General features: G+C 31.8%; 1 protein-coding gene and 1 long non-coding RNA gene across 4 annotated transcripts in view; both read right to left on the bottom strand.

The window, feature by feature from the left end:
* LOC127702268 (uncharacterized) overlaps window positions 1-10,981 on the bottom strand; it is a 39,313-nt gene extending 28,332 nt beyond the window's left edge. The window contains exons 1-2 of the long non-coding RNA XR_007982349.1: window positions 10,861-10,981; window positions 9,805-10,104 (exon numbers count right to left, since the gene is read on the bottom strand). This is a non-coding gene — a long non-coding RNA (uncharacterized LOC127702268). The remainder of the gene's footprint in view (window positions 1-9,804; window positions 10,105-10,860) is intronic.
* Window positions 1-26,297, bottom strand: part of LOC127702263 (uncharacterized) — a 249,338-nt gene that overhangs the window by 66,843 nt on the left and 156,198 nt on the right. The window lies entirely within an intron of this gene.

Raw genomic sequence — 26,297 nt, 5'->3', positions numbered from 1 at the left:
ATAATATATACTGTAAATTCAGAAATTATTGCTAGGTTTTTATTATTGCGACAAATGCGACAGAGCTGTAAACGCAATAATTTAAACTCGCATTTTGAAATATTTTATATGAACTAAACAGGATTTTTCTCAAAATCGTAAAAATTAAAATCGCATTTAAGTCTAAAATGGCAAAATCGCAATAATAAATGCACGCAATAATTTCTGAATTTACAGTAGCCAAACATTAAGTAATCACATTAAGAAATGTGCTAAGCATTGCTGGTTGTTGCTCTGCATCATGCTGCGAAGCTTTTAGTGATACGCAATTCACGCCATCTATGAAAATGATTCTTTTGGCTAGAATGAGATATAAAATTTGGAACATGTCCCGGACAGGAGAAAATATAAAATAAGCACAAAATTATAAAATGGTATTCAGGATTCAATCCTATACCCGATCAATGAATAAGTTTGCCTTTGATAGTTTAGCTTGCTTATATAATGTCGTGGCAAATTCACATTGATTAATAAGAGAAGGGGCAAAGATGAACAAGTTTTTGCGTGATCATCTGACTATATATGCATAAACACCAAAACTTAAAATACATATCACTGCCAATGAAATGATATGTAAAAAACCAGCATGAAACGGCACATGAAACCCCCCGAATTACGCATTAGAGTGTTAATATCTTTATTATCTTTTCGTCGTCTGTTCTTCATTAGATATTGGTATCTCTTTTATGTAATTCATTTACTGCTAAAGTAGTAAGCTTATCAAAGACATTCGAATAGTGTACCTCATTGCATATTTTTATGAGACATTCCATTGTACGAAAGGTATAGCTAAAATGTAAAAATTGTGAATTATCCAAATCAAATTATGCTTGTGCACGTATACTTAAGTTTATGGGTGTAATGAGATGAGCTGATACAATTACTTTTTGTGTCAACACCGACTGCAAACTGTGATTCCGTTGCATGCTGTGATCCCAGTTATTCATTGAGTGATGTATATTTCTATTGACTATATGTACACGTAATATATTGATTGTTTATACTCTATTGAAGAAACAAATAAAAAGTAAGCTGATTGAATAACCTATTTATATTAGGAATTTCATGAACAAAATATTTAATGATCTGATATCGTTTCAAAATATAATTAAAGTATTAGTTTCACAAATTGTAAACAAGGAAACGGAAAATCACCAAGAATACAATTAACAAAGGGGGGACCTTAAGTCCGTACTGTTGTCATACATTTTGGTTTAAAGATTGACATGGCAACTCTGATATAAAGTTCTATTAAATGAACAAAAAGCAAACGAGATAGCCATTACACCATTTCAAGGTTACGGTTATGTTTAGTGATATTAAAATGGGATGAATAAAAAGGTAGGACCAATTTTCCCAGTGTTTATTTCAAACTAGGGCAATGTTAACAATAGTTTCTTATCTTTATTTTCATTATACAGTATGACATCTATAAACATCATAACGTATTTATGACCACACAATTTAAGTATATATGCCTCATAGAAATTGCTAAAATTTAAAAATTAGGGTACATTTTGTTTAAAAATATCTTATTAACGGAAAGGCTTGTTTGTCCTTTTATATGCAAATTAATTCGTGTTATTGAAGGATGTCTGTCAAAACAACACCCCCTTTTTCCCCGAAAAAAGAAGAACTGTCTTCCCCAACAAAGTTTAGTGCTGAATAAGATTTTCATGTTTGGGGATGGATATGTGAAAAACAAAATAGTTTAATCTTTAAAAATTTAAATATATGTACGGTTTTGTTGTAAACATTTTGATACGATATTAAATTCTATCTGCATGACGTGAATCATTTAACATTTTTGACTCCCAACGTTGTAGCGTATTAATACTGATATTTAGGTTTGACCGTTTCCGAAGAAGGTAAACTCAAACAAGCGTTGTGGACGCACGAAACTTGTTTAGTTTTCATTTATTAACTTGCACTGGACCGGAACCATTTCTCAGTAGTCAGTGCTTTGGTACTGTCATGACTCATAATCTATACATTTTTAAAGTTCTCCTTCATTAATAAGGAAATTATACAGAAACTAAGGTCCCAATCCCATAAAGCAAAGCTGACAATAGATGTATTTTGGCTATTTCTCTTTTGTCATTAATGTAGCTAACAATTTGCTGTTGTGAGGAACTTTGTAAACCAATTTTTCCAAATCATTTCCAAGATAATCAAAACTCAATAATAAATAATGACAATAACAAAACACCAATGCTTGCAGAAGAACTCATACAGTCAAGATTCTAATTGTCAAAATCGTCTCCTCATTATGCCATATTTTTTAATGGGAGCCATTGTAGATATGACACGCTGATATGACACGCTGTCAATTTAGCACTTCAAAATTGATAAATTTATATCTATGGCATCATTACGATCCTTCTATGACAGTCGTCTCTAGCTTTAAAGTCTTTTGTTAACTTAAAACTGTTGTCTGATTGGTTGTCAAGGTGCCTTTTCAAAAGTTAAAAAAACTCAAAACAACTTTATATTTTAGTATTTCGTGGAAGGGCAGATTAAAAAAATCATAGGATAAAGACTACTTATCCTAGATAACAAGAACAAAAAAAAAATGAATTTTATTGTGAAGTTATGCACAAAAAGATCCAGGAATACAGACTGTCGTCAAGTACTTTTAGTAAATATTTGTTATTTAAACACACCTAATCTGTTGTAATGACTCATTAGAAAGGTATTTCCCCTCACCCATATATTTAATTGTTTGGTACTGTGAATGTTTAATGTTGTTACATTATCATGTAGCCTTAATATACATAAAAAAAAAATAGAAGAATCTGGAGAGAGATGATGTAACAAATATATTTGCTTTATACGTTTTCAAAACAAAACAGTCAACTCAAACGATGCTTGAGTGTAAATAGGTGTACCAAACTTTCTCTTTTCGATAAGATTATTAAGAAAAAACACATTAGGAGGTGCATAAGTATATCAGGTGAATAAACCTTTGTGAAAGTTTCACAAAAGTCTTTTAAGCGGTTCATGAACAGAAATGAATACAAAAGTGTGACAGAAGGACGAGTTGGCAGACATACGGGCGAATTCGTTTATCACTACATACCGCCCACTTGACAAAAAAGGGAGAATTTTCATGTAGTATAACAAACGAACAACTTTTCAGAATTATTTATAATATACACCATTATGTCACATCTGGAATAGTATTCAATAGAGATAATTGCTTGTTTAATGGGTGTTAGACAGGGAGAACAGCTTTCCTCTGCTTCTATTTTTGCAATATTTTTGAACGATTTATAAATTCTTTAAGAAAGAAAAAAATATAATTTCCGTTATCGCTTACTGTGGTGAACTTGAATATGAGTTGACGTTATTTAAACAAATATTTGTTTTAATATATGTGCATGACACTGTGTTGTTAAATGAGAAAAAAGAGACTTTATAAACAATGTTTCATTATTCTATATCTTGTCAATACTATTTACTATTATTTTGGCACTGCACAATGTCATGCGTTTCTCAGACTGTTTATGATATCTTTACACTAAATCCATTGGAGGTGTTCTGATTGATACGGTTGTCTCGGAAAATATGATGTATTTGTAAGTTCTAATTGGTTTTAAACTAGGTTTCAGAAACTGCAAGTACTCTTGTTTAGGTGCTTAGTTTCTATTGTTCTAATTAATGTTAGTTGTTTTTGTGCCTCGTACCGATCTTTTGAGTTAAGCTAATTGCTACTGATTTGTTCTTATGTTGTGCTGTTACACCACTGTCCCAGGTAAGGGGAGGGTTGAGCGCTCACAGACATATTTAGCCCCGCTACATTTTTTATGTGCCATTCCCAAGTCAGGAGCATGTAGTCAAGTGGTTGTTGTTGGTTCATGTCTGTCAATTAATATTCATAGATATTTTGTTTTGTTTACCTACTGGTTCCAAGATATGATCTTTATTCTTCATCCCGTAGAAACACACCTTGAGAATGTTACCAGTATAGATACACATGGATAGCAGCGAAATTGAATTCTGAGGAAGACCAAAAATAGAGGGAGGGGTAGTACAGAATTTTAGTATAAGTTCAAACTCTTAGAAGTTCCAGACATATAAATGTTGAAAATATGCCACACAGCCCTGTTTTGACCTTAGAAAAAAGTAGTAGTTCATATAAACTGTCCAATCTAGGATATCATCTTTTACGAAACTTCAATGTAAAAGTGGCACAGTTTTAGCCATAAAAGGAGTTCCTTTGGGGAATTGCATTGTCTTTATTTAAAGAAGTGTAACCTATATGCCTTGTTAAGGAATTTCTAAAACCGTTGTTAAATATGAAAACATGTTTTTTCCTAGTTGCAAGTTTATAATCATGTTTTATTATGCAAATGCCGATGTAGGACGTAAACGACATCCATTGAGACGGAATGATGACACAACATTTCTAGAAATTATATGTTTCGTCATCTTTGCGATATTAATGAAATTGGTAATGAGTATTATTATATTATTACGTCATGTAATACAATGTTATACTTTAGCAAAGGAAGAACAAAAGTATTACAACATTGTTGTACTCTTACTCCTAAAACTTAAAAAATTCAACAATTAATAAGGTCCAGAAATCATAAAGATCTTGACAAATTGTGTAGATTAATAAAAAGATATAGTAACAGCCATTTAAACGTGAAGAAGACCACACAATGGAGTGTTATGATGTTGCCTGCAATCATTGATAACCTGACGTGGTTGGACATGATCAACATGTCGTTGCTGCATTGTTATGTAAATAGTCATTATGTTTCAGTGTCTGCATTATTTTAAATATCTTAAATAAAGAAATTCATTTTTTTTCTGTGCTTTTATCCCCTTGTAAAACAGTTTGCTATGTCCTAAACTTCTATCTTGGGAGAATGTGATATAATGAGTACTGTGGTGTGCATATGATTTGCGGAAGGAAACTGCGTAAATAAATTTAATGAAAAAGTACAAAAGTATCATGTGGTTAGGATTGTGAGAAAGTTTTAATAACTTGCAATTGTTGTACGGGGTTTAGGAGTTGCGGATACAAAATAAGTTCCCTCAAACATAGCAATGGCAAAGTCCATGTTTTTGTTATGAAAACCGAAAAACTAAAACCGATCAAAAAAGATAATCAATGGCAATACATGGTAAGGATTCTTTGAAATTTTTATTAAATTATCATTAAGGCTGCATGACGAGTTGCGAATACCAAATAGGTTTCCCAAAATAAGACATTGACAAGTTCCACGTTTTAGTAAGGGAAGCTCAATAAATAATTCCGACCAACAAATTAAAATAACAAGTGTACAATAGCATTTTATTGTAAAGATTGTTTAACAAGTTTTACCAAATTATGATTTGGGGTTTAGACAAATTGGATACCCCGAAACTAAATCAATGGCAAGGTCATTTTTAGTTAAAGAAATCCACAAAATAATTCAGATTAAAAAAACGTAAAAAGTGGTACTCAATGGCATTACATTATAAAGATTGTGTGAAAGTTTCTTTAAATTATAATTAGGAGGATAAGAGGAGTTGCAGATTTAAAATGGGTACAAAAAAAAAAAGCAATCGCAAACCCCATGTTTTGGTAAAAGGAAAATTAAAAAATAATCAATCAAAAAACACAATACGAGGTACCATAGCACTTCAGGTGGGTAAACTTCTGTGAGAGTTTCATTCTGTCAGGCGGTTCATCAGCAGTAATATATGCAAATGTGGGAAAGCAGGACGACTTGGCGGACAGACTGACGAATCGCATGTCACGACTTATCGTCAAATTTAGAAAAAAAGGTGGATGAATGTAAAAAGCATAAGAATAAGTTGTCCGTTATATTCATACTATACACCATTATGTCAAATCTGGAACATTATTCTATAGAAATTTATTGCTTGTTAAATTGATGTTAGACATCCTTAGTTGCAATATTTTTGAAAAGTTTTCTTTCTTCTAGAAAAATGATATTTGGTGTTAGCTCTATCTGTGATGAACTTGAATTTGAGTTAACATTATTTAAACAAATATATGTTAATATATGCGGGTTAAACTGTGTTGTTTTATGAGAATAGAGAGATTTTACAAACAATGTAAAAACATTTTATGAATACTGTTGAAAATTTCAACTTAAACATATCATGTTAAAACAAATGTTATTAAACAAAATTGCTTATATTTCTAAATACACTTGATAAATATTAATTTTTATTTATCCATAATAAAGAAATAGAAATGTTAGCCGCGTATAAATACCTTTGTATATTTTTGCTATTTAACAATGCATGGTATATCTAAAAGAAAAAATGTAGACACAATTGTTGAGCTTTGGAGTGTCAGTTAGATATTTGTTTTATCTTTTTTCTATGGCTCAATAATTTTGGGCTTGGAATATTTTTGTTTTGATAAAATGTATTCATTTAAAATTTTGTAAGCTATTTCTACATTTACATATACAACAGACGACACCAAGTTGTATTGTGAATGCAGAATTAAATAAATATTATGAGTATTGTAAACTAGCTATACTTTTAAGCAGTTAACTGAATGCTAGAAATAACAAGATTACATGTCTCTTATATGTATTGTGGTATGTAACCATTCACGACTAATTTTGAATGTTAATTGGTGTCATGTGAATGTTTTTTTTACTGCACTTCTCCTAAATCAGTAAATGCCTTATTAAGGAATTTTAAAAACCGGTTTTTAGTTTAAAGTATTGTTTTTCAAGTTGCAAAGAAATAAAAAAAATTATTATGCAAATGGCGATTTGGAATTCGTCGATATCAGACGGAATGATGGCACAACATATCAAAAATGATTTGTTTGATCATCTTTGCGATATGAATAAAATCGGCGATGAATATCATTATATTACGCCATGTAGTGCCTTTAGCAATTAAAGTAAAAAATGTTACAAAATTGCTGTTCTCTAAGTCCTGTTACACTTTAATTCAACAGTACACAGTAAATTTCAACAGTTAATGAGCTCGAGAAATCATATAAATCTTGAAAATTTTATAGATTGATGAAATAATATATGCAAGAATCATTCCTTCTGGCTAGTCTCTAACTTAATACTTAATGCCTGTTATATTCACATCATATGGCAAAATTTGGGGTACTTTGATAATTTGCATAGCGGCCATATTGCCTTATCACGAGGACAGCCATTACAAGAGGATTTTATTTGCCCCTATAATAAAATGCAAAGATGCCAATTCCTAGGTCATATCAACAATTTATTTGCATATAAGTGAATTATACATGTTTTTTGCCTTCTGTTCGTGTACAAATGAATATTGTCTTCTTTGAAAACTTTCGTCTTTTCAGTTTAAAAATCGGACGTGTAATCGTAGTATACTTGCTCTATAGAATAACGAAAAATCGTAAAATAGCCAGATTCAAAACAGAAATCAAGATACAAGAAGACATTGTTCATGATTTGTTCCCATATAGGAAAAAACCAGGTTTAATTTTCAGATTAAATATCTTTTACATGTACTTCACCTGCATTCCTAAGTTTTCGGCCAAATTCTTTTAAAACATGATGATTTCATCATTCCCATTTCGTAAATAGTCAAATTTTAAGCATTTACCCTTATAATTACACAACAGAGTTGTAAATATCCGCCAAAGGAATTTTTTAAAGCTTCAAAACGAATTTTAAATCATTCCATTCAATAAAACCCAAGAAAAGCTTGACGAAAATTTTCCTTGTACAAGGCAAAAAACGGTTGACGAAAACTTTCCTTGTACAATAAGTGTTGTAAATTTTAAACTATCGGCAAATAGGAGGTGGCTGTACTATTGTTGTCTTATTTGCTTACGCGGCACAAATGAACATTATCAAGCTCCAGACCAAATACGAAATCATTACCTTCTAAAGAAGACAAGAAAAGCGTGTCTAAAATTTTCTCCATACAACGAATGTTGTAAAATTTCAAACTATATACAAACAAGAGGTGGCTTCACGGCAGATATGAAAACTACTAACACGGTTCAACTTAACATTTGCAAGCTCAAGACCTAATATAATAGAATTACTTCCTTCTTCAGAATCCGAGGAAGTTTTGACGGATTGGAGCGGTTATTAGACCTACTTTCACCGTTCACACAATAATGAACATATGTACTAAGTTTTTCAAAGCGATGTGTCCATAACTTTAATTTTAGAATGCACTGGTTTCCAAATATTACATTTCCATGTACAGTAAACTATAGAATTGGGGTCATATTAATTTATGTTACCAAGTCTAAAGTTGATGTGAATAAACCATAACCAATACCATGATATGGGTAGAACGAACCTTTGGACGGACGGACGCATAGACTACAATACAAAATGTCCAACAACTATGGAAGTGGGGCACACAATCTGATATAATAATTGTCAATATCGTGAACGTGCGTTAACAACAGTATGAAAATATGGCATCATATGGAAGAACTATTTTCGATTCGGACAGAAGAAATAAGTTAATTATTTAGGTCGACGAGAACTTAAAAATCGAAGTAACATTGTAAAGATTGTTTTCCTCCTTTCATGTAAATTGCGATTGAATGGAAATTAATATTCTTACAATTGTACTAGATATTAGAAAATGTGAAGTATATTTTATCAAACGTTGTCTTCTAACCATATAAATGGCCCTTTGATTGATTGTTGATTGTTTAACGTCCAGTGGCAATTATTTCATGCATGTTCAGGACGAAAACCCATTATCATGGAATATAATATGTAGTTTCTGCAAGGTTCTCTGACCGGGTTGAATGGCGGGAATTTTTGACTGTTACTGGAAATAACTGCTTGTTGGGTAGGGGCAAAAATCTACCCTTGCAACAGGTCACATACGAACCGTTCAAAGAGTTGTTATCATTAATCTAACTTCTTGAGAGCTTGTCACTCTCTCTTCATAAAGAATCGAAGTTATACTTCAGGTAAAGAATGATGCATTCTTTTTACAATTTTTATAATTATCAGTCTAAAACCATTTTACATAGAATATGACCCATCTTTTAAAAAGAGTATTTTGTTTCCTTATAAATTTATAGACAAAGAATTTAACTTTTTTAACGAAATTGTCTGAAAAAGACTATTAAGCGGTTTATAGTTTTCTTACGGGAAACTTCCCCGTACTTTCTGTATCGTTTGAATTGACTCCACTTCGCGTCGGGAAATAGTTGGTGCCTCGGGGAACAATAAACTTGCTATTGTCTTCATAGCCAGTAAATAAGTATGTATTAATCATTAGAAAGAATTGTTGACTATCATTTAATGAGTATGCACGTACATTTATAGTCTGTAAATAGACCAAAGTCAAATCCCACGTATGCTTTTTGACCAACAGATTTTTTTTTCATAGAATGAAAACACAGCAGACTATAACTGGCAAAAATAAATGATTCATATTTTGAAATTAACGTCCTTACTTGTTTAATTATAATAGAGAAAAAATATGACATTGAATAAGACTTTTCACAAAGTTGTTGTGTTCAAAATTCCAAAATTTTTGTTTTAGTTTTTTTTGTTTTGAATAATTCTGATCGATAGTTAAAATTTCAATCAATTCATCCCTTTTTCTTGTAAAAATCTATAGAATGACTCAACTGTGGAGTATAATTTACACATATATCTTAAATGTAAGCTTCATGCATTCAAAAAATGGTTGGTCACATTCTCGGTAACTAAAAAAAAAAGAAAAGAAAAGACAAATGCATCATCTAACTTTATGATGTACAAAAACTAAAATAATGTAATACGAAAGGGAAAATGGACTCACTTGTCATCCAAAACTTTTGTGTGGTGATTTCTGAACTTCTTTTTCTTTGACTTAGATATTGTATACTGAATTTATATTCCAAACACATCTTTAGATTGGCTATTTCAAAGCTAGAAGTTGGATATTGTATGTCATTATATGTACGTGGGTGTTCTGAATCTAAATCCACACTGACGTTTTTTGAATCGGTAAGAGAAATCCGAGACCAAGTTACACCTTGGTTAGAAGGAATTATCCATGAGATTTTAGCTGTATTACCATTTACATCGACTCGGATATCTTTCGGTGGATCTGGCTTACCTGCAAAGAAATGACCAATTCAGAAAAGTCAGTAAAGGGAAGCATTGATGCATATGAGACATTAAAAAAATTCCATAAATTATTTAGATGACGAGAAAGATATGCAATATGCGCGTGCAAAAAGAAATATTTACAAGTTTACCCTCATCTGTTCCCGAAACAGAACGGATGTAGCATGATCAACATTTTACAAAGAATTCCGACCAAACTGAATCTCGACGCCGTTTTGAACCTTTAGATGTATAAGCTTTTGCTATTTTTTTTTATTGATAAAACGGTCATTTTTTGTCACATTATTTCACGTTTTGTAGATGCAAAATTATTTTTGAAAATTCGAACAACCAGCAATATCAATCATAATTAAAGCGAGTTGTAAATATGTTACTTTTACTTTGTGTCATATTTAAAATTGCGGATTGATGTTTTGCAGATTGTATTTGTTTGAATCACTTATGAGATGAAAAACTTAAAACACATTCTCATACAGGAAAAAAGTCTAATAAGATCTGATTTGTTTGGTTCTTTTAAATAAATGCATTTGTCTAACGAAATATAACGAAAAATGCCATTGTATTTTTATTGTTCTTTTTTATACTTAAAATAGTTATACATGTAATATTGATTACTGTTCGATATAAAATATGTTACATTTAATATATAGTCATGATTTCTGCATACAACTTATTTAAAATAATAGCTTTGGAAATCCCTTGAACGTCTTATGTATTTAGTCATCAATTTATTTTATTTACTCACCAGTTGCCAACATTACAGAAAGAAAATCAACGCTTAAAAGTAAGAAAAAGTAAATCAACTCCATTATGTATTTAATAAACACTAACTGTCGTCCTTGTGTTACATGGAAATGTGTACGTAGTCGGACATCGCCACTTGTGACGACATAAAAAGTAATCAGAGGATGATTTATACTTCTTATTTATAAAAACGCTGTTCCGATTTTTTAAACAGATGCCGGATCGTTTGCTGGGTAAGGCTTACTTCCTTCTCTCATAGGGTGTTAAAAAGGAAGCATTTAGAAATGATAAAACTATCAAAGTTTCGTGTTTGACCTGAATAATTTTCAATTTTAAACCAAGAAATTTTTGAAAAAAAATAATTTAAAAATAAAATAGGTACACGAACACAAGATTCATGGTGGACAGACATACGAACGGACAAGAATGTCATTTAATGATTATTGCGCCTATACACTAAACAAAAGTCAAAAGTCAAACTTAAAAGTAGTATGAGATTAAAAATATATAATGAATTATTTTTTCAATGAAATTTGGATACTTTAAAGAGCAAAATGGTAGACCATGTGAAAATAACAATGTTTCTAAAATACATTCCGTCACACGTTTCAATTAAAAAATAATAATTTTAACAGTGAATCAATTGTTTTAGAATGTGTGTAAACTTCTAGAAGCAGTTTGTTTAGTTGATGTATCATTAACTTACATTTGATACCATTTTATTCATACATATAATACTATATACAAGAAAGGAAAACATATATTTTTATATAAAACAACATGGATCTACTGTGCAATAGCTATGTTACGTTGTGATTTAATGAAAAAGGTCCTAAACAATGGTAAGTCAACCATTACGTGACGATTATTCCTTTATTTTAGAGAACGCACAACGGAACTATCTACATTCTCTTAAATTCTGAAACAGCAAATTACAATACAATCTTCATAGTATTTCTTGACTTATTCATTCACTAAGCAATTCGTATGTTCAACTTACAAATGTTCAGGTTCAATGTGTCCTATGTGTCTGTTAATTGTGATTTCTACGACATTGTCTACTCAGTAGCGAGTTCTTAACATATGACATGACTAAAATCTCTTTGTTCTTACTGTGCCATAATCTGGATAATGCACAGCAAAGGTGTGCATTAACTACCTTAGATATACTGCACAGTTCAAAAGTACTCTTACCTTTAGGGGCGGACCCTGGATTTTGAAAGGGGTGTAATTCCATAATTTTTAAAAATATCACCGAGTGTAGCGAGACTAAAAACAATTGTTGACGGTAAATATGAAATGTATTTTAGAATATCCAAATAAATAAAATCTGATTTGGATTAGTTTCGTGCTCAATGGAATTTTACTATTTAGATATGGAATCTGATTTCAGTAGTTGTCGTCTGTTTATGTAGTTCATACGTGTTTCTCGTTTCTCGTTTTTATACAGATTAGACCGTTGGTTTTTCCGGTTGAATGGTTTTACACTAGTAACTTTTTGGGGCCCTTTATAGCTTGCTGTTCGGTGTGAGCCAATGTTCCGTGTTGAAGGCCGTACCTTGACCTATAATGGTTTACTTTTACAAATTGTAACTTGGATGGAGAGTTGTCTCATTGGCACTCATACCACATCTCCCTATATCTACTTTTAAGTGACTATTTTGGGATCGAAATTAATGAGGATCATATTTGAGTTTGTATCAAAACAACGTGGGGGAGGGGGAATAAGCTTCAGATCAATCAGATATTGTTTGGATGCGACATGTCTTCAAAATCAATACAGTAGAAAAAAATTGGAGGGGGAGGGGAAGTTAAAAGATTTAAAAGTGAATTTTTTTTTCTGTTTACTTAATATTTTTAATTTAGGGACATCTCCACATGGGAAGGTCGACTATTCATATGTACTACATATGGATAGTCGACCTTCTAATGGATAGAAACAAGTGCCTGTGTACATCTCTTCCTCTAAGCATATTATTGAGGGAAAGAAAGACAATTAATCTATACATAATAACCATTTTAGTTATGATTTTTCATACACCGATTTAAAAGTACACCAAACGGAACTAAAACTGTAGGAGATGTAGGTTATGCGCCAATAAGACAGCAACTAAACGACAAGAACAAACTAAGGACATCTAGAAGGCAATATATAGTATAGTGTTCAACAATAGACAGGTGTCTACAAAATATGTCAAATTCTAATTCGTCACTAACTTATATAAAAATTGTGAATATATTTAACAGAAATGATAAAAAAAGAATCTACTATTAAATCGCAATTCTCCAAATAATGTAACAATTTTTTACAATTTAGGAAGAAGCCTCAATATGAAAAAAAGTTAATAATTTAATACTTATCAAATTTTAACTACATAAAAGCGTATTCCCCGCTTTCTTTATCCTACAAGAAACTTTCCTAGGAGCCGTGGATTGCGGAATTTCGTCCGCATATTTCCAAAATGTTCACGTAAATTGATGGCTTCATGTGTAAAAACAGTTATCGGCCAATCAAATCGATATATATCATTTAATCTGCACGGTCGGGATGACCCTTTAACCCAAACTCCTACGTCGTTCGGGTTAATTAGGGTTACCCGAGCCGTTCAGATTAAATGGTATATATACCGACTTGCTTGGTCAATAACTATAACATAATTGGTATTCTAAGCTGATGTTATCTGAAGCTCATCCTGTTTCATTTGTTTTTGTAGTTATTAATTTTGTAAAACAAATGAATAGCTCCAACATTTCATTTGAGATTTAAGTTATGCTAACGACATTGCCTCTGACTGGTAAACATTAGAGTGTCTGTAATGTTAGATAGTTAAATAATCCTATAAGTTTTGTACATACTTAACCATTTCCTGAAACAACATAGATTTGCACTGGTTGAAATACTGACTATGTTCCATGATTTCTTTTACTAGTTGTTATTGGATTTAAATTAGCTGTCAGTAACTGCGAGCACTCACAGATCTGTAATTTGTGTCTCTTTTATTGTGTAGTGTGTATAAAATCCCAGCCAGCTCCGGTCTGTATTTTCGTTAGATATTAAGCTCTTTTCAAATAATTTTTACAGCGGATGACCGTAAGGGCATTCCTGTGTTATGTTGCCACAGACATTTCTACCCACGTGACTTGCGTTTTTGACCGATAATCGAACGTATTTTGTATAATTACGCGGATATTATCGAGTGCAAAATGACATTCCTTGTCGCTTGTTTTATATTTATTTAATCAATAAATATTCATGAAAATAATTTTTAAGAACGTAGAAAAATGATATGAAAATGTTTTGTCGTTAGAAATATATATATCAATAACAAATTAAGAATACCGTAATTTTTTGTTAACGCATGCGGGAGAATATCTCAAGAAATTTTTGCAATAAACGCGGGAAAATATGAATACCTACTCAAATCCAATCTATTAGAAAAACTAATTATTACAGAAGAGTGTCCACCATGCACTTGCACTCAATATCATTAGAATAGTAGAACAGAATGATATACAAATGGATGAAAATTATATATAACTTATACAAATATTAATACAATATATAACAACAAACTAGAGTATACCAGAGACATAAAATTCCATTGTATTATATGTTTTTGAGTATACTGATAGCAAATGATTATATCACTACAATATAATAGTTATTACGGTGAGGTTGCATTCCCTGTCATTTATTCATCATCCACCCAAAAAATTGCCTCTGAAAAAAATATATCTATGTACCTTAACCTAACTTTCAAATATAGAGATGTGATTTTTTTTTTCTGAGACAAGTGCTTGTGACTATCCACCAGAACTAGCGGTCATCCGATGTTCAGTACTTTAGTACTTTGATTATAGTTTGTTCTTATGATGTACTGATTCATCACTGTCCCAGATAAGGGGAGGGTTGGGGCCTTAAAACAGCTTTACCCCGCTATATATTATGTTCCTGTCCTAAATCAGGGGCCTTTATTTCAGTGGTTGTCGTTGGTTTATGCCTGGCATATTTGTTTTTCCTAAATTGTGTAGTTATAAATTGTTGTCAGTTATCTCAATTGAATTGTTTCATTTTTTTTTATGTCCGTGCCTTTGATAGCCGATTATATGGTATTGTTTTTTATTCATTGTAGAAGGCCGTACAATTAAAATAACTGCTTATATTCATTATACACTATTTAGATAGTAAATCTACGGATTCTTTTAGTAATTTCATTTTGGTTTACCGAAATTAAAATAATTTTTCGCACTTTTTTAGAAACACGTATATATCCTTTTTTTATGACAATGTTAATTAAGTTCAATCACAACTTAATGAACTTATTAGTGTACTGGTTGGAAATACAATTTAAAATTAATCAGATTCTGCTACGATGAATTGTACATTACTGAATACAGATATGATTATTCTGTTTTCGTTGGTCATACTACTAGTACATGTATTTCGGTACAATGTAACTTCGCAAAATGCTTTAACTTGATTATGATCTCATATCATGATATTAACCTCTTATCACATTTACAAGTCGAAATAGTTATTGATACATAATTTGTAGAGATAAAGTAGTCTTTTAACTTAAAAAATTGCAAAACCAATGTTCTAAATATTCATCACAAACATAAATTTTGTATTTTTGTTATTTCACTTTTTTGTAATCTTTGTTTTAAAATACATTTTAACCATTCCTTTATGTATCCGATAATTCAAGTTTGATTTATTTAAGAATGATGCTGGTAGATCTACACCAACTATACATAATGCCAGAATAGTCAGTGACGTCATTTCTAACCGATACAAAATAATAATGAACAAGCAAGTAATTGAAATTCGATTGCAAAACCGTTGACCGGGGTTATAGTCTTTGAAACTATTGACTGGTTAATGCATGTAGGCAGTACAAATCTTTCACTTTCTTTTAAAAAAAGAAAACAAAATATATGGGTGTAAAACAATTTAAAATATTATGTGAACACCCATCTATAGATGACGAAAATAATTTTTGAAGTGTCAATCGGAATTATTCTCATAGACCTACATCCTGCATATCCTTTATATTTTGTAAGTTCGATAAGATTATTGGCAATAGACACTTTTACATCGCAAGGTAAAACATTGAAATAAATGTGTCACAAACAGGCAATAATTCTATACTTTATAATCAGATGACTGTATGTGTCTTTCCCCGTCATGAAGATCTTTTTTCAAATTAAATAATTGAGGAATTCATTTCTTATCAGAATAATGTAAAAAAAAAAAAAGAAAAATCTTATTGGCTCTTCGGAAACGAACTATTGTCATCGGCTTTGCCTCGAACAGTAGATAGTATCTTAGGAACACCAAACTTGATTATCCCCTTCTATCCAGTTAATGAGTCAAACTAGTTTTCGATGCTGTATAATCATTAAACATTCCACAACCTACATATTTACATGTCTGAAAGGTTGAATATTCGTAACTTGTTTAAAGAATACTTTGTTGGAGCTTATTAAACCTAATAGGTTAATTGTTGAGTATAGATATTTTAAATAATATCCTGCTTTTCAAAATCATTGTCACAAATTATTGCAATGACACAGTAGGGAATAAGTAACTAAAAATGTATTTTTGGAAGGCAGTTAAAATCTGAAGTACATAAATAAAAATAAGGAACAAAATTAATTTGAAAAAATGAAGTGTGGTTGATAACATCCTGTTGACACCTTTTGTAAAAGTTTACACTTAAATAATATTTATCAATGTGAATTTTGGTAAATAAAATTTCAACAAGTAGGTAACATAAAATAAAAAAACATACTTAACTCTCGGTTATAGAATGATAAACGGATCTTTTTTTTTTTTATCTCATTAACATCTAAATATAATAAATTATGAATTAGTATTTTGCACTGTTGATCAAATTAGGTGCATGCATATTAAACCAATTTTTGCGAAAGCTGGTCTAGTAAAAAATCGACTCCGTCCATCCGTCTTTCCGTCCGTCCGTCTTTCGCCAAAACTTTTTTGAGTTGAGTATTTGATCTGCAGCTGGATAGCGTTTAGTTGTAGCAAATAAGCAATTTTTACCTCTGCCGTATAGCCACTTCCAGTTTGCAATAGTTTGAAATTTTATAACACATATTGTACAAGATTATTTTTGACAAGCTATTCTTTGTTTCTATGAAAGAAAATGATTTAGGAAACAACCATTTAACTTCAAAAGGGGAAATAATGTTTTTTTCCGAAAAAATATTCTGATCCCCAATTAGATGGAGAAAAAAAATATGGTGGTCAAGCAGATGACAAAATAATAATCTGAAACCAGATTGTACCCATACCTTATAGTGTTAAATGAAAAATATAATTTGATTGATAGCGTCGGAAAACAAGAAAAACCCAAAAAAACTCTGACTCAGAAAAAAAAACCATAACCCCCTCTTTTTTTAAGTTAAATAATTGCTCCCTTAATATTTGATCTGAAGCTTTGTTATGCTGGTGTGTAGTGAGTGAGCATTTATTTTTACATCTGCCGTGTAGCCACTTCCTGATTGTAGATAGTTTGAAATTCTACAACATCCATTGTACAAGGAAAATTTTCGTTATGACCCGGTTTTGTCTTGTTATTAATGTGAAACATGTGTGTTTATTTCAATTGACAATATATCACTAACAGTAATTATTTGCGTTATGTGTATAATAATTTAGTGTGATGTTTAATGAAAACTTAAACATAAAACAATTAAAATCTACAACACACAAGTAATTTAAGAAAGTAAGACTCTTCCTATATCTAATAAATACAAAATGATAAGCTTTCATTGGTTAGTTAATATATCTGACGATATTGTTATAGTTCCTTTATTATATTGTAAGCTATATTTAGATAAACATAAACACAGGAATATGAGTAAGAGTTAAAGGGAGATAATAACGATTCATGATTAAAGTTACATAATGTTACCAAAAACAAAATTGTTTGTAATACTGTTTTATGGAAAAAAGTAAAATCACAAAAATACTGAACTCCGAGGAAAATTCAAAACGGAAAGTCCCTAATCAAATGGCAAAATCAAAAGCTCAAACACATCAAACGCATAGCTGTCTCATGTGATAATCAGATATTACGTTATGTTATTTTAATATTACTTGATGATATTTTGTCTTTACATAATATGGTTTTGACATTACGTTATGATGATTTGATATAACTCAAAATGGAATAGTCTTTACTTAGTGATATTTCGATTTTACGTGATATGGTTTCGTATTGACTTGATACGATTTTTTCATTACTTAATATGGTTTTGTCATAACTCGATGTGATTTCATCAATATTTAATGTGATTGTGTCATTAGGCCATGTGGCTTTAACATAACTTGATGTGTATGTGGGTTAACGTTATGTATTTGTTTGATTACATGATGTGGTTTTGTTATTTCATAATAATTCTTTGAAGTGGTTACCACATTACTTGATAAGGTAAAATCACGTGACCATTTTTGAAAAAAATAGTTCTATTTTAAGACCGATTTCCATACGTCGTTTGTTAAATGTGCTTCGGATGAGTGTCGCTTTCCATGGAGTTAAAGTTCAAATTAAAGTTCGAGTTGTTGTTCAGAGTTATTTGGTATGGAAAAAGGGACAGCAGACTAAAATAAGAAAAAAAAGTACATGTTATTTCAATGTTTTGGACATACGGGGGATATCCCGAAACCACTTGGTCCTGTCGTTTTTTTCCCTTAGTTTTTAAATGGAAGCAGTATTACAATAAATTCGTGATGAATTCCACGGAACCCTGTGTCTCGCCTGAGATTGCTGCTGTCCTTGTTAAAGTGTGATGTTGACTGTAAAACGTCCATTTATCGGTAAAAAAAACAAAATCGAAAAATATGTTTTTCTGTACATGCTTTATCTCGATATAGATGATTAACTCCTATACAAGTTTTATAACAATTCATGGAGGTTTACAAATTTATCATGACAAAATAGTTTAATTTGGTAATATTTAATGCAAATCAAACTTATATAGAATAAGAAGACGTGGTATGATTGCCAATGAGACAACTATCCACCACATACCAGATGACGTAGCAGTTAACAACTATATCTCACTGTATGGTCTTCAATGAGCATAACTCATACCGCATAATTTGCTGTAACAGGTCTAGAAATGACAAATGAAACAATTCAAAAATATAACCTAACGATCTAAATGGTGAAGATGCCGACGACGGAATATAGGTTTTTTTGTGTCTCACTTCTGCGACAATAATATCGCAGTCTGGACACACATCAAATGACGTGTACTTTATTGTCAACAAACGACAAATTTAAATCAACTCACACTAGAGTAACAGGGAAATAGGGGGTTCGGACTAAGCGACAAAGCATTAATTCTTTAAAATAAGAATTCTTCTTTATTTTAGCGTGTATTATCATTTGAACATATACGACTATTAATCTTTTAATATATATTTTTATAAATTCAATTGTATGATATACCTCGCACTTAATTGAAAAAAAGCAAACTTGTTGGAATATCTGTTTCACAGGTAGCGACGGATATGTTCAAGTTGTCGTAATCACAATCCCGTCCTCCTTTCTTCGAATGTGACCTACCAAATTAGACAAAATCACGTGGTTTGTAATTTAACGAATAACACGACGGGTGCCACACGTTAAGCAGGATCTGCTTACTCTTCCGGAGCACCCGAGATCACCCCAGGATTTCGATGGATTTATATTGCCCAGTCATACCGATCTATAGAGTTAAGCCTATTGCATCTGATTTTTTACAGTTTATTCTTGTGTTGTGCTGTTACACTATTCACCCATGGTAGGGTTAGGGTTTAGCGCTCACAGACATGTTTAACTCCGCCACGTGCACATTCTGTTTGTGCCTGTCCTAAGTCAAGAGCCTGTAATTCAATGGTTGTCGTTGTTTCATGTGTGTCATATTTGTTTTTCGTAAGTTGTTTAGTTATTAGTTACGGGTTCCTATAATTGCTTACATCCACTGCATCAAAATTCTAGGGGGAAAGTTGTCTCATTGGCATTCACACCACATCCAACTTTATTTCTATTTCAATGTGGTGTTTTGTATACTTTAACATTTTTCATCTTTTGTACGCATACCCCTTAACCCTTTTATCGGAAGCCCGAGCGAAAGCCCTTGATCCGCGATAGAAAATTGAAATACGAACTCATATTAGATAAATCCAATTTCAACTCGAAATCTTAATCAAATTCGAAGTCTAACTCGAACTCTACCTCAAAAGCTAACTAAAGACTCGAAGTTCAACTCAAAACTGAATGCTTACTCGAACTTTAATTCTAATTATGACTTGCATTCTTACACGAAATCAAAAATTACTCGAAGTTTAAATCGAAGACTAACTCGAAGTTTAATTCAAACAGTAACACGAACTTTATTTTGCACTCTAAATCGATGGATTCCCACACTAATCCGTGGCAAATAATACATTGAAATCGGTTTTGAAAATAGAACTAGTTTTTCCGAAATAATCACGTGGTGTAACCTCATCAAGTAATGTGATAACCACATCAAAGAATGACAGAACCACATCAAACACTGGAACGAACACATCCTGTAGTTTAACATCGTCAAATTTTGAAACATCATTATGTAATCTTATAGCCATATAAGGAATTGGCAAATCATCATTACGAAATAACAAAACCACATCATTTAATGAAACAACTACATTACGTTAAGCCACATACAAATCAAGTAAAACCACATTGCCTAATGACACAATCACATCAATAATGATAAAACCACATCGAGTAATGACAAAACCATATCAAGTTATATCGAAATATCATTAAGTTATGACTATTCCATATTGGGTAATATCAAAACAACATTACGTAATGTCAAAACCATATTATGTAAAGACAAAATGTCATCAAGTAATAATAATACAACATAACGTTATATCAGAGTATAATATAAGACAAATGTGGCGTTCCATACTAATTCAATAACATTTTCAATGATATAATCCCTTCATGTATATATGCTTTTTTACTTTGATAGCTGGATTGAATGGTGTAGACCTGGATTTAGTGTGACTTTTATACCTCATTAGTAGTAGATGTTCATTGTTACCGGTCATTCATTAAATAGTACATGATCATCTTGACAACTATGCATAAATGTTTACTTTGGGTTGAGAAATTTGTTGAAACAGCACCAAAGAGAATTGGAACCGTATCATGCGTATAGCTCTACCAAAAAAATGGATTGGAAGCTTAACAAACCCAATAAAGATGCAAATATCAAAATATTATAAATTATATGACTGTATGAATGATAACCAAATCGTATGGTTTCTTTATGATTTGAAAGTGATAACATTTCAAATGCAAATGAGCTAACAAATCACAACAACAAATCATAAACAAATTGCTTCCAATTCATAAGCAAATCATAACAAATTGTCAAGAAATTGTTTTGAAATCATTAACAAATCAGAGGTAATTGCTTTCCTACTGAAAGTAAATCACTAACAAATTAGTTTCAAATTGTAAATAAATTATAAACAAATTGTTATCAAATCTTTAACAAATCAGAATGAAATCCTATTCCTACCTCAAGCAAGTCACAAACAAATTGTTTTTAAATTATGAAGAAATTACCAACAAATTGTTATCAAATCTTTAACAAATCAGAAGTAAATCAAATTCTTACCTCAAGCAAATCACAAGCAAATCGTCAATAAATTGACATCATCATCCATTAGCAGATTAAATCATTCATATCTGGATCAAAAATCTGTTCTGCCCCTGAGACCCCCAAACTTTGAAGTGCACTTGTCTATATTTTACCTTAGCTACTCCTTTGATTTTTAAGGGATTACTATTTCTGATTGCCATGAGGGACGAATTGATCCCTTTGTGAAAGGTTACTATCACTTCTCTTAAATTTGACTCTAACGAGATTTGACCAACACATGGGTAACCACGTTTACTAGAAGGATGTCGGATAGGTGATGGGTCTTAGGATTGGTCCAAATCTGGTAATGACTAGATTTGCCCCTACAGCCGTAGACCTTGCAAGTAAACATTATGAAAAATTAAAACATAAAACTTGCTAGTGAATTTTGTGGAAGCTAGTCTTTAATTGCATGCTTCGATCTGTGTATACGGCTTTGACCATGTTTGCCTGTCTTGACTAAGAATAAGGAGGTTTACAAGACAATTATCCCATAGAGATTAAGGAAGTAGGCACCTATTGGTTAACACACGGCCTTCAACATCGAGCAAAACACATACCATATAATAAGCTGTACAATACCCAGATAAGACAAAATGTAAAAAAGGAATACCAACAGGCTGATCTATGACTAAACAATAAATGACAACAAATGTACGACGGACGACAGCAAATAAATGCATGTACCACTAAATTACTGGCTTTTCACATGGTAAGGCACATACTGAATGGTCTGTTGGAAAACATGTTTGTTGGCGCTCGAACCAAGGACAGTGAAGCAACACCACAACCAAAGGTATAAATACAAAAATAACGTATCGTGAAATGACTTAAAGATTTTTTAACAGGAATGTTTTTGAGGCATATCATCATGATCATTTTCTGAAAGAAAAAAAACAGATTGAATTGTCGACTTTAAAGTATCTTCACGATCCGACTCATGGATGAATAGTATACGTCTAGTACATTTTGCTATACTTTTTTATTATACAGCTATATTGGATACAATAATAATACATCTCTATTTTTGTCAGCAATATTTATATGAAAATATCATTTGAAAGGCTTTATATACACTCGGATAACTGGAAGTTTAGGAAGTCCCGTGCAATTATTCTCATAAATATTGCAAATGTTGGAATGCAATTTTGGAAATTTATATATCATACATTAAGAAATATACTGCAAAACAATATAAAAAAATTAATTGAAAACATTGTCGTGTCTCATGTCGAGGTTTTTTAGATGACTATATGGTATCGATTTTTCTCATTGTTGACGGCCTAACTGTAACCTTTATTGCTTTCATCTCCGCCATTTGAACTCTATGATAGTTCTCCTAACCGAGATGGTCACGCTTAAATGCAATGGTTAGACGCTGAAGTGAATTGTTGGTCCAGCATAAGCGCCATTGTGACATTGTGGCGCTGTATTATGGATAGCTACGATGAAGTGCGATAGTTGTAATGCTGAAGTCCGGTGGATTACATAAATAATGTTTTAAATAGATTTTCATGTTCATATGTCGATGTAGAAGTCAATTTGTATGTCAGAAGATGCTTTTCAGTTTGTATCCTTCTTCTTGATTGTAGCCCGTCGTTGTATCTGTTAGTATTTAGTACTTAACCAATGCAAACATATGAAGACATTTTTTTTATTTTAGCCGATCGACTAATGTAATAAAGTGTGTTCAATACTTTACCAGGACAGTGTACGATTTGATTTTTTCTTACTATACTGAATGCACTTTCTACTGTAACAACCTTTTTTGTTGGTGTGTTTGTCAAATGTATTTGTATATTAGTTTACATTCTTATGTCAGTTGTGTTTGTATGTCTATGATATTTTTTTCATAGTGTTGGCTACTGGACTCCTATTAATGTCATGTTAACCAATTATTTCTGATTGAGTTGCTCATCCAGTTTTGTAAATAAAAAGAAACCATAAACAATTGTCATACTAGTGGGCGGTTTAATAAGCGTTAAAACCAGGTTTCATCCACCATTTTCTGCGGTGAAAGCATGTACCAAGTCATGATCATGAATATGACAGTTGTTTTCCATGCGTTTTATTGGTTGATATGGTAGAGCGTTTGATTTTGTCAGGTTTTATGCACTTCCCTCTTTATGAATTTACCTTGGACAATGTTGAAGTTTGGTAAATGTGTAAATACTTTTATATGTAAGACTTCTGAATATGACGAAACATATTTTGCCTTATTGTCAACTGTTGTTCAATGTACCTGACGCTAAACCCATACGCAGATGTGTAATGCAATCGATATATAAAATCATTGCCTTGATATAGATAACGAATTTTATTAGTAGTTAATTTGAGTAATTCAAATTATGGAATCATTTATATAAACAAGCAAATTTTTATAATACTTTATTTGAATTAGTAATATTAAAGGGATCAATGTTACAAATTTAACTTTTACATCATATAAAAGAGGGATAAATGATACCAGAGGGACAGTCAAACTCATAGATCGAAAACAAACTGACAACGCCATGGCCAAAAATAAAAAGACAAACAGACAAATGATAGTACAGATGACACAACATAGAAAACTAAAGACTAAGCAACACGAACCCCACCAAAAACTGGGGGTGATCTCAGGTGCTCCGGAAGGGTAAGCAGATCCTGCTCCACATGTGGCACCCGTCGTGTTGCTTATGTTATTACAAATCCGGTAAATAGTCTAATTCGGTAAGTCACATTCGTGAAAAGGGAAGGGTATTGTAGTTACGACATAAGGAACATATCCGATATCATCTGTGAAACGGTTATTCCATAACGGTCAACCAACGCGTGATGGCGTCCATAAAATTTACGAAGGGATGATCTCAGCTTCACCATTTGGAACTCTTGGCTTAATAGCTTCCTTGTGAGCAGCAATCCTCTTTCAAGGAAATCATGATAGGAAACACAAGCCCGGGAATATCGTATCAATTGGGAGATATATACTCCGTATGCAGGCGCTGCTGGAATGTTGCTACATAGAAATGGAAAGTTCACAATTGGGAAGCTGAAATCATCTCTTTTGTCGTAAAGTTTTGTTTTCAACCGACCCTCATTGTCAATTTCTAGATGTAAGTCAAGATATGAGGCAGACTTAACTGTATCTGTAATATCCTTTATCTCTAGGTCGATGGGATAGATTCGCTCAACATAGTCACCAAATTTTGTATTATTTAGTGAAAGAACATCATCTATATAGCGAAACGTAGAGTTAAAGGATATTGCTAACTTCTTATCTTTCTTCCTAAGAAGTTCCTGTATGAAGTCAGCCTCATAATAATAAAGAAACAAGTCGGCAAGAAGAGGGGCACAATTTGTTCCCATTGGAATTCCGACAGTCTGTTGAAAAACATACATACATAAAATATACATGTAGCAGCATGTATAGCACTGTCATTCCTTCGGTATAGTAACAAACATTAATATTTTTTTTTATTAAGTCTTGACAAAATAACCATGCAGCAAACCACATCACAATGCTTCAGAAATATGACGGATTAATAGATATTTGTTTTGTTTGGTTTAGATCCAATTGCAAGTATTTGAATCAAACTGGAGGCTTTGACACATAATAAATTAGACATTTAGACGGTCGGTTTCTCAAACGACCGGAAAGATGAACAGACTTTCGATCGCCACAGAAAAGAGAGGGTATGTAAGATAAGGACAGAAATATTGCATATTTAAACAAACCTACATACGAACCCCTTAAAAGTACATATAATAATGATTTTTAACGAAGAAGGAGATGTCCCTAAATGAGAGATGATGTACGCCTTTTTGTGCTTCTTCGTTACATTTGTTTGTTTTTATAGTGATTAAGATGATAACACAATGTTGACTGCTGTACCCCTATTTTGACATTTTTACCTGTTGTGTCTGTTTGTTTTGTTCACGCATCGTTGTCAATATAATGGAATTTGATGCGACTGTCATACAAGTGAGAGGTTTAGCTAGCTATAAAACCAGGTTCAATCCACCATTTTCTACATAAGAAAATGCCTGTACCAAGTCAGGAGTATGACAATTGTTATCCATTCGTTTGGTGTGTTTGAACTTTTGATTTTGCCATTTGATGAGGGACTTTCCTTTTTGAATTTTCCTCGGAGTTCAGTATTTTTGTGATTTTATTTTTTTTTCCAAATGTTCATTGAAAAGGCTGCAAAATTATAACCCCAACTAGCCATGCTGATGCCTATTGGTTGTTATCATCATGATTGATTTAGGTAATTAAAAAGATGTGTGCAATAAAACTGATAACAGATGTGTACGAAAAGGATTAAATAAAATCGTTTTTGTATGTAAATCACATTGCATAAACTACTTGATAAGTGAATTAGCCGAAGTTATACATGTTATAACGTGTTAGTTCATAATGTAACGGTCTGGAGGAGGACATGTAACCTTAACCGAATACATTATTCTGACTTAAAATAACCCCTTAACAAAAAAACAAAAACAAGTATTCACAATTCACTTGAAAACTGGACGTTCGCCCCCACCACATTTAACAAGGAGGAAATCCTGTATAATCATAGGTTTTTTCAATGTTCTTTTTGGAATTTCAACCAGAAAAGAACTGGGTCTTCCTTCGCTGTATTGAATACCTAAATTACATGAAAATCCCTGTCTTCTTAGTGCTCCATGAAACCTCTGTCTAAATTATAAACATCAGTTTTGATCAGCAATCAAAGACGG

Source organism: Mytilus californianus, unplaced genomic scaffold (genome assembly GCF_021869535.1).
Source record: "Mytilus californianus isolate M0D057914Y unplaced genomic scaffold, xbMytCali1.0.p SCAF_5, whole genome shotgun sequence".
Lineage (NCBI taxonomy): Eukaryota > Metazoa > Mollusca > Bivalvia > Mytilida > Mytilidae > Mytilus > Mytilus californianus.
The sequence above is the reverse complement of the archived record's forward strand: the minus strand, read 5'-3'. Positions and strand labels throughout refer to the sequence as shown.